Below are 11,742 nucleotides of genomic sequence, written 5' to 3' on the forward strand. Positions count from 1 at the left end.
ATTATATATATATCTTTTGTATCTCACCTAACAAATGTAGAATACTATTTCACCTAACAAATGTAGAATGCTATTGTAGAATAGATGTTTTTTCAGTGGCACGTGGAACTTTTGTTTTTATAAAGACTTCCTAGTTAAGATTTTTTTTAATTATTTATTTAGCTTTATTTATTCATTCATTTACTTTTCACTTGATCAGAGAGACACACACAGACAGAGAGAGAGAGAGAGAGAGAAGGTGAGAAAGCAAGCCACCAGGTCCAGGACTCAAACCGTGGTCAGCCATGTGGGAGCATCCAGCGCCTTAACCACCACACAACCTGCTGTTCCCAACATGTGGAACATTTTCTAAGACTTATCACATACAGGACACAAAATATGCCTCCACAAATATAAAAAAAAAAAGAAATAATATCTAGCATCTTTTCTGATCATAATGAAATTAAACATGAAATCACCAACATAAAGAACTCACAAAAACACAAATACATGGAAACTTAACAACATACTCCTAAATTATTTTTAATTTACTGGAGAAGTTAAGAAGAAAATTTTAAATTAAAATTTTCTTGAAACAAATGATAATAAACATACTTTACCCTAAAATCTCTAGGATACAGCAAGGGCAATATTAAGAAGAAAGTTTATGCAAATTAGTGCTCATAGAAAAAATATATATATTGGTAATAAACAACCTAATGATACATCTCAAGTGCCAGAAAAGCAAAGACAAGCTAAACTCCAAAGTACTATAAGAAAAGAAATAATAAGATCAGAGAAGAAATAAATGACATAACAAAAGAGTAATGCAAAATATGAACACAGCAAAAAGCTGGTTCTTAAAGAAGGTAAACAAAATTAATCAACTCTCAGCTAGATAAACAATGAAACAAAAGGAAAATAAATAAATAAATGAAATCAGAAATAAAACAGCAGATGTTACAATAGATATCACAGAAATACAAAAGATCACTAGTGATTGCTATGAGCAACTCTATACTAACAAACTGAGAAATGTGGAAAAGAGGGACAAATTTTTAGACACATATAGCATACCTAGATTTAGTCAGGAAAATATGGAAAATCCAAACTGCCCAGTAGAAAGTAATGAGATTGAATCTGTAATAAATAGTCTCTCCACAACAACAACAACAACAAAAACCCAGGTCCAGATGTCTTCACTGCTGCATTCTGGATTCTAAAAATTCTTCACAAGAAAATTAATACAAATTCTATTCCAAAAGATCCAAATGGAGGGAATCCTTTCCAACTCTTTCTATGAAGTCACCATCATCTTGATACCAAAAGCAGACAAAAACACAATAGAAAAAGCAAACTATAGACCAGTATTCCTGATGAATATAGACAGAAAAATGCTCAACAAAATATTAGAAAATCTATTGCAGAAATAAAAAGATCTGAAGACATAATAATGGGGAGGACAAATACAGATTTTGGAGACAGTTAGATGGCTGGATAGTGGAGGATGAGTAGAAGAGAATCATATAAGAAATACTTAACAGACATAAGAATTAAAGCACTTCATTGAAAATTATGAATGTGGTAATATCCTTGGTTTGATTGTCACATACTGCATGTATACTTCGATAAACCATATTGCGTGCTATAGAGATGTACAATGAAATCTGAAGAAACATAATTTAAAAAAAATGAATACAACAAATCATTTAATATCATGCTCTACAACCAAGTAGGATTTATCACAGGAAAACAAGCATTGTTCAACATGTGCAGAACAATAAATACAATACATCACATTAACAGATAGACAAAAATCATCTAATCATATCAACTGATACCCAAAAAGCACTTGGTAAGGCACCATATACTTTATGATTAAGACTCTCAATAAAATAGTATAAAAAGAACATTTTTAACACAATAAAGGCTATATAGAACAAACAGTTAACATCATATTGATAAAAAAAAATGACAGCTTTTTCACTAAATGCTAGATCAAGATGAGGATGGCCTCTTTCTCTACTCCTGTTCAACATTATACTGGAAGTCCTGGCCAATATAATTAGATAAGCAAGTGAAATAAAAAGCATCTAAATTGGAAAGGAAGAAGTTTAACTGACCTTATTTGAAGATGATATGATTATATACATGGAAAAACCTAAATAATCTATTTAAAAAAACAAACAAACAAACAAACACAGGCGATAAATTCAGCAAACATGCAGGGTACAAAACTTGACATACATAAATCTGTCTCCTTTTTTTTGTTTAGTTATTTTATTTAAAGTTTATTTATTTATTTATTTATTTTAATTTGACCATAGAGGGACAGAGCAAGAGAGAGAGGGAGAGAGAGCGAGAAAGAGAAAGTGAGAAAACAAGTTGGCAGTCCAAGATTTGAACCCCAGTCAGCGATGTGGCAGTCCCTTAACCACCGCACCACCTGCTGGCTCAATATGTCTCATTTTAATACGCTAATAATGAGTGAATTGAGGCATAAATGAAGAAATCAACTCCATTTAGAATAGCCACAAAAAATAAGATACCTAGGAATAAAGCTAACCAAAGAAATAAACAATTTCTACTTTGTAAATCATTAAAAACTGAACAAAGAAATTGAAAAAGACAAAAAACCTGGAAAGACATCTCTTATTCATGGATTAAAAGAATGAACAAAATTTAGAAAGTCATTATTGCCTAATGTGATCTACAGGATTAACAACAAGAATATGTAAGAAACTCAGAGGTCAGCAGGCATAATGGTTATTTAGAAAGTCATTATTACCTAATGTGATCTACTAATAATTTTATGCAATTCCTATTAAAATTCCAGTATAATTTCTCCAGAGAAATAAAAAAGCAATCACAAGATTTGTCTGTAATTAAAAACATTAGATATATTATAAGCCTTAATAACCAAAATAGTATAACATTGGCACCAAACCAGACACATATACCAACGAAACAGTGTAGATAATCCAAAAATAAACACAATATGCGGCCAACTGATTTTTGATAAAGTACATAGACAATCCAGTGGAGAAAAGAAAATTTTTTCAACAAATGGTGCGGGAAAACTGGATGTCCACCTGCAGAGAAGTGAAACTAGACCGTCATCTCTCACTATTTGCAAATATTAACTCAAAATAGGCTAGAGACTTAAACATAAAGCCCAAAACCATAAAACTACTGAAAAGACATTTTAAGATACTGGACGAGGCAAAGATTTCTTGAATAAGATCCCTAAAGCAGAGAAATAATACCAACAAAAGATAAGTGGGATTACATCAAGCTAAAAAAGCTCTGCACAGCAAAGAAAATAATAGACAATCCACAGAATGGGAGAAAATATTTGCAACCTATAGCTAAAACAAAGGATTAACAACAAGAATATGTAAGAAACTCAGAGGTCAGCAGGCATAATGGTTAAGGCACTGGACTCCCATATGACCAACTATGGTTCGAGTCCTGGAGCTGGTGACATGAAACTCCCACTGTGCACATGTGCATGTGTGCCCAAAATCCTGAGAGGAGAATGAAGGAGAAAGGATTACAGCATGGCCATCCCCCCAGGGAGTGATTTCTCACTTTTGGTCTCTCTGTCTCTGTGTCTCTGGCAGGCATGCATGCCCTATAGAAAAAAATCTATCAAAAACATATAAATAAGAAACTCAAACAGCTTACCTCTTAAAAAATTAATAGTCCAATAAAAAATGAACAATCAGAGCCAGCAGGTTGCAGTGGTAGCTAAGGTGATAGACTCCCACATGGCCAACTGCAATTTGAGTCCCAGACCTGGTAGCTTGAATGTGAACACATGTCCAAAATCCCAGAAGGAGAATGAAAAAGAAGGAACTGTGATGTGGCCATCCTCCCTGTGGGATGATTTCTCACTTTTCCCCTCAGTCTCTGTCTCTCTGGCAAGTATAAGCACCCTATGACAGAAATATTAAAAAAATAAAAAAAAAAGAGCAATCAACCTTAACAGATAAAAAACATACTAAAATGGCTAAGGCTAAAAAACACTAAAAAGTGTTCAGTTTCTCTTATCAGAGGGAAATGCAAATCAAAACCACACTGCACTATCACCTAACCCATCAGAATGTCTATCTTTAATAAACAAACAAACAAAAACAGTGTGGTGAATTTGAGGTGAACCCTTATGCACTTCTGGTAGGAATGTAAATTAGTCCATCCACAGTGTGGAGTTTCAACAGTGTGGTGAATTTGAGGTGAACCCTTATGCACTTCTGGTAGGAATGTAAATTAGTCCATCCACAGTGTGGAGTTTCCTCAAAAGTCAAAAAATAAAATTCCTGATGACACAGCAACCCCACTATTGGGTATATACCCAAAGAACAGGAAGACATTTATACATCAGGTTTATGCAGTATTATTTGTAATAGCTAAGTCATGGAATCAACATAAGCGCCCAAAAACCAATGAATGGATTGGGAAAATATGATATGTATATACAATGGAATACTAGCCTTAAAGAATAACAAAATCCTGCCACTTGGCACAAAGTAGACAAACCTAAAAGAAATAATGCTGAGAAATAAGCCAGATTGTGGAATATAAATATCATATACCCCCACTTAACATGTAGCAAATGTCCATACTCTAAAGGAAACTAAAAGACACAAAAGCATAGAAATAGAGACAGCAATAGATACCGAAACTGGTTAGGGGAGTATAGATAGAGGTTTGTGAGAAATTTTATAGCAGACACAAAAATGCACATAAATAAGAAGAGCACAGGATGGTGCATTACAGCAAAGTAAAAAATATGGACAATTTAATACGTGTTTCAAAAAAAAACTAGTAGAACTATTAACAAATGTGTATGACATAATGTAATGTTCAATGCTGAAGAAGATGAATATGGGTATATCTTTAATTTGATTATTAAACACTGTATGCATGCCTTTATTTATTTCTTTTTAGAGAGATTTTTGATATAGGTTACATGTGCTTGCTGGAGAGCCAGAGAGAGACCGAGAAATAGAAAGCAAGAAATCACCTCCTGAGGGAGATGGTCACACCACAGACCTTTCTCCTCCATTCTCCTCTCAAGATTTTGGGCATGCATACAACATGTACTTGGCATGAGTTTCAATCCTCTGAGTCTGGAACCTGAAACACAGTCGACCATGTGGGAATCCAGCAATGTAACCATTATTCCATCTGCTGATCCCTGTATGTATGACTTTAAAAAACATTCTGTAGTGTCAACAGGTGGCATGGATGTTAAGATAGCTATATCACACATGGCCAACTTTGTGGCTCAAGTCTCAGACCCAGTGGCTTGAAAATCATGCTGGGCATGTGTGTCATGTATGTCCAAAATCCTGAGAGTAAAAGGGATTATAGCATGGTTACACCCCCTTAGGTGTATGTGTGGATGGCTTTTCTCTCTCTCTCTCTGTCTCTCTCTCTCTCTCCAGTCAGCATACATGCCCTATTGCAAAAAACTAAAATCAAAAGAAAAAGAAACCATAGCCCACAAAGACTTACATCAATTATATGTAAACAATGAATCATAATTTTTTAAAATATTTTAAAATTTGCATATATTCTGATAGATATATTTTATTCTATAATATTATTTCTTAAGCTTTATTATCATATTTGAGTATAGAATTATGGTAGTTTTATAAAAGGTTTAAAATATTTGCATCTATTTTTCTGAAATAATTTGAATAGCAATAACTTATTCATTCTCTGAAAACTAAAATTAAAGTTCTGGGATAAATATTGTATTGTGTCTCTAAAACTTACCTATAAGTGATGGCAAAAAAATATATATATACAAGACATAAGAAATGGAAAATTAATCGTTGATAACATGTATGTCGATGTGCTTGATTGAGCCAATATACAGTGTACTTTGGATGGAAAATTCATTTTGTATGCTGTAATGATGTATAGTGAATTAATGTAAAAAAATAAATTTAAAGGAAAAAGAAAAAAAAACTTACCTATAAGTTATCTGTGTTGGCAGGAAGAATAAAGTTGGCAATTGTTAGATACAGCTACCAATGCAATGAAATCGACTATGTAAATTAATAGATGACATTCTGTAAATCTACTAATAAATTAACTTTTAGAAAATCTGGAAAATTCATGCCTTCATAGGAAAAACAGTACATAAAACTGACCTTTCATAAATTGCTACTCATTTTCATTTAGACTGTAATAAATGCAATGATAAGGAAAAAAAGCAAGAGAATATCAGAAAAAAAGGCAATGTTTTAGTCTGCTTTTTACTGTATAAGACAATAGCTCAGTCAAAGAATTTTATAATGAACAGGAATTTATTTGACTCACTTTTCTGGAGGCTAAGAAGTGCACAATTAAGGGGCCACATCTAGTGAGGTCCATCTTTCTGTATTAAATTATGTCAGAAGACATCACATGAGTGAGAGAGGGGGAAAGGACTTAATTCATTGTTTTATCACAAATCCACTCTTATTCTAAAAGCATTAATCAATCCATGAGAGCAGAGCATTTATGACCTAATTACCTCTTAAAGGTTCTACTTCTCTGCACTGTTGTATTAGGGACTAAGTTTTCAACACATGTATTTTGGAGGACACATTTAAACCATACCAATCTGTAATAACAAAATAATTTTTTAGGAGAGGTTTTTGCTATAGGGTGTGTGCACTCACCAGAAAGACAGAGACAGAGAGACAGAAAACAAGAAATCACCTCCTGAGATGGCCACGCCACATTCCTTCTCCTCCAGTCTCCTCTCGGGATCTTAGGCATGTACGCACACGCACCCAGCGTGAGTTTAAGCCACTGGGTTTAGGACTCGAACTGCAGTCAACTACATGGGAGTCCAGAGACATAGCTGTTACACCAACTGCTGGTCCCAATTAGTTTAAAAGATTTTTTTTATTTTTTGCTTAGTTCATGTGGTACAATAGAAAAATGAACCACAAACCCAAAACTGTAAAACTTACTTTACTAACAAGTTGTATGACAGTAGAACACATCAATTAGCTGTTTTGAGATTGTAGTTGTGTCACCTACAAGAGAGGGATTAGACTATCTACAATTCAATGTTGTTGTTGTTGTTTTTCTGAGAGTTTTTTTGTTTTTTTGTTTTAAGCTATAGGGCATGTGCGCTTGCCAGAAAGAGAGAGACAGAGACAGAAAGAGAGAAATAACCCCAGAGGGGATGGCCACACAGTAATCCTTTCTCAATTCTCCTCTCAGGATCTTGGGCGTGCACGCACATGTGCCCAGCGTGAGTTTAAGCCACCAGGTCTGGGACTCGAACCACGGTGGACTACATGGGAGTCCAGTGACATAGCCATTACGCTAACTGCTGGTCCCACAATTCAGTGTTTTTTCATCACATTTGGTATGATAAGATTTATCTTGAATGCTTAATAAGAATTCTGACTTCAGAGGTTTCACCCCAAAATTCTGATCCAGTAACTCAGTCCTACAAATGTTACAGTCCTATAAATATGTTTCCTGCAAACACAGAAAGTAAGCTAATACATGCTGTTTAGCAAGTGAAATTTTTAAAATGCAGTGAAATATTCCAATTTCCTTTTTATCTTGAGCCTTTTTGTTAAGAAACAAATGAAACCAGACCTCAAATTAAAAAACAAAAACAAACAAACAAACAAACAAAAAACCCACGGGGCTTTTAGTCATCAATGTCCTTAGAACTATAGTTTATTAAACTCATGAATCTCCTAAATGCAATCTTAAAGTTAACAGGAATTGTCTTATTTTTTAAAGTCTACTACTTGAAAGAATTACTTTTATATAATAATCACCATTGGGTACCATGGAGATTTTAAATAGAACATGCTTGGGAATTACAAAAACTATTAGACTGAACTACAGGAAACTATTAATAGTCAATCATTTTTTCACCTATAAAAACAGAAATTTCTATATTTTCTTTTTTTAAGAGAGATATTTTGCTACAGGGCACATGCACTCACCGGAGGGTCTGAGAGACAGAAAGTGAGACATAATCCCCAAGGGGAAGAAATGGCCTTCTCCCTTCTCTTCCATTCTCCTCTCAGGATTTTCAGCAAGTATACACACATGCACCCAGCATTAGTTCCAAGCCTCTGGGACTGGGACTCAAACTGCAGTCAACTATGTGGGAGTCCAGCAACGTAACCATTATGTCATCTGCTGGCCCACAATTTCTGATTTCAATGTAAGTCATTTTCTTTTAGTTTGCCCTTTTCATAATTTAATACACAAATTTCTTTCAGTATTTCTGTCCTTTTCTCTACATTAGAGAGCAAAGGTTTATAGGTCATTACTTTTAAGAGTTGAGGTTATGTTTGTACTAGGGGTAAGATCAACTTTAGTTATTTTCTTTGTGAAGCTATTTACTAGTTTCACTTAATCCACGGATGAAGGAAAATGGATAAATCTACAGGGATTAATTGGTCTTTGACATTTTAGTCAAATAGCTTCTTTAGGTTTGAATTCTGAGCTGTTATTGGTCATAAATACAATAGAGACACAGGATGAACAAAGTTTATCCAGTAGAAATATTAAGGAGTAAGGAGATCATTTTTTTTTTATTCTATAAATACTTATCAAAATTTTGTAGGGCACCGCTAGACACTGTAGGGATTTCAAATATAAATAAAACTCAATCTTTTTCCTCTAGAGGATCACAATTTAGTGGGAAAACAGACACATGCACAAGTAATTACAGTACAAGGTAGACTGTGAGATAAGGGTTATAATTTTAGTAGCAACTCTAATGAAACAAATATGTCTACTTATTCAAACAGCACTGAGAGGAATAGAAGTATGGTCTCATTTCAAAAAGAAAACTCAATAAAAAGTTGTAGTGTCTTTAAAAAGGATGGATCAAAGCAGACTTTGGACACACATTGTCAAGTAAATATTTGCAGTTTATGTCTCTAAAATAATGTTGCATTAGCTTGATTTATTATTTAGAAATTATATTTTATTCTTGGAAATTGATGATAAAGACAGATAAGATGTTATAAATTCAGTACAGCTTCTGCTTAGTAATAGATAGTTTAAATAAATATTAGTTTGAATGTTTAATTCGAGTGAATAATAAAATAATATGCATGAATATTTTGTTCTTATCCTACCTTTGGAGAAGACAGGTTAACATGGGCCTAGTGTTTTACTATTTTTTCATTTGTTTATTATTTTCATCTTAGAACCTAATTTCAGAATGCAGGGAGTTATATGCTTGTCATGGAAAATCTACTACAGTAGAGGGATGGCAAAGCCTCAAATATATGGATGCTTTCTCCAGCCTAGGATTTATGAAAGGATCTCAAGAGGTTTAACAAATATTAAATAGTCAACCCTCAAATCAGCTCTAAGATGTGGAAATTACACATGGTTGGAGCGATGACCCATAAGGGCACTAGGAGAAGTATATTTAAACATAAAATCCTTTGAGAAAGGAAGTTGAGAGTGAACAGTACTGTCCCTCATTCTAGTGTAGCACATGTCAGTGCAGATGTTTTCTAATTTTGTTATGTCTAAAAACTGTAGAGGCTACCAGTTTAAAAGAGTTTTTAGTTCCCCCACTTTTAAAACCAGGATATTTGGTTAAAATACAGGGTCTGCTTCAACAGATCTGAGATCACCCTATACTTGAAGTACCAAAGGCCAGCACTATATCATCCAGAATCAGCGAGTCAGGGTGGGACCTACCTTGTTAAAACACACTTTTCTAGGTCCTCCCTCCAGGACTCCTGAGGCAGAGCCCAGGAATTTACAGTCTTAATAACATCTCAGATGATGCTAATGTAGCCTATCTGAGGATCAAACTTTGGCAACTGATTAATATTGTTCTCTAGAACTAGTAGTGTCTGAGCAATCTCATTTTTAACATATCCTTTGACAATTATAGTGAACATAAAAATGTGAGAACCATAAGTGAATCCAGACTGGCCTGGCTGTTTGGATAGAGGACTGACCTGGAACAGGGAGTCAATGATATATATTCCTAAAGACCAAGTGTTACTTCAGTCAATGCCATGTGGAAGTTCACACAAAGTGGAACAGTACAAGGAGAAACAGGTGGTTATGAACACAAAGAAATACATGAGCCTTGGGCCAGTTCCAGAGGCATGACCTGGTTCAGTGGTGGTAGGTAAAGAAAGCAAATCTGCCCAAGGCAGTGGGTAGTCATGTTGCCAAAGCAGTCTAAATTGTGGTTAAAAGAGGGAGGCCAAAGGTTAAAGCCAGTTCTGAGGACTTATTAGTAGAGAAATGCATCATGAAGTAACAAGCCAAGAAATCAGGACATAAAGTATGAGGAAGCTGCTCAGGACAGAGCCCATTTTAAATTGCAGTGACTTGCCTGACCTCTTATCTGGAAGAGCTGAGACAAATTAGTGTGGACATTTAAAATATTCTATCTATTTAGACATTAGTACCTGTACACCACTTTTGTTTTCACTTCAAAATAATGTTAAATTCCTTATAATTTACAAAACATACTTTCATTGTTTATTTAATCAGTCTTCTTTCTTCAATTATCATGCTACTGGTTACTTTCATAATTTTTGCCCCTGTTTATCCCAAATTTTTCTCTGTCAAAGTATGAAGCACAGATGCTAATTTTCTTTTTTAAAAAACAATTTTATCCTAGGCATTGATTTTCCCAAATTGCTCTTTGATTCTTTAACTAGTATCTAAAATTCCAGTAAATCTATTTGTTACAGTAAGGACTGAAAACAATCTTTAGCATCACAAGGTTTTTTTTTTTTGGAGAGGTTTTCCTTTTTGCTATAGGGCATGTGCACTCGCCAGACAGAGACAGAGAGACAGAAAGAGCGAGAAATCACCCCCCAGGGGGGATGGCCACACCGCAATCCCTTCTCCTCCGTTCTCCTCTCGGGATCTTGGGCACGCACGCACACACACCCAGCATGAGTTTTAAGCCATCAGGTCTGGGTCGCGAACCGCGGACAACTACATGGGAGTCCAGCAACATAGCCATTATGCTAACTGCTGGTCCCAGCATCACAAGTTTTAAATGCAGATCCCTGGTTCATCCATGTTATCTGTCAACTTATTTATATTTAAATATATATATATACACACACACACATATTTAATATATGACATATATATCACACTATATGTACATATATAACATATATTTATAAAATTAAGGAAAAAAAAGATTTATGGGCATTACTCTAAGCCTATTCAATCTGAATCTCAGGAGTTGAGGCCCTGAAACATCATTTATTTTTTAACAGATTTCCCTAGAAATTTTTATGCACAAAAAGGTTGAAAATTACTGTACTTTAAGCTTTTTTTCACACTTTTTCCCTTCTGAGTAGGCCTGAGTGCTGTAAGTATTCTACTTTGGATTAGTTCTTCGGCAAATAATCCACAATATCTTCTTAAAGGCATAAAAGATATATAATTTCTGAGTATTTTGAAATTATTCAAAAAATAGAGGAGGGAAAACACTTGAACATGGTTAAATAGTTTTTCTTTTCCATGTTAAAAAATATAACATAGAGCTTGTTTTAGATCAGTCTCTCATAATATTAAACCAAACAGAATTATATTGCTAAGTACATGAGTAAAAAAACTATGTCCAGTATTAATTGGATGTAACTTAATCAAAGCTGATATCTAAGAACATGAAAAATAAGTAAAATCAGACATAAAACTGAATAATATTGTCTTCGACTTTATAATACAGAACATCATGTTCATTCACTTATTTATTTTTAGTTAGGTTGGAAGGAT

This window comes from Tupaia chinensis, unplaced genomic scaffold (genome assembly GCF_000334495.1).
Source record: "Tupaia chinensis unplaced genomic scaffold, TupChi_1.0 Scaffold143711_1, whole genome shotgun sequence".
Taxonomy (NCBI): domain Eukaryota; kingdom Metazoa; phylum Chordata; class Mammalia; order Scandentia; family Tupaiidae; genus Tupaia; species Tupaia belangeri.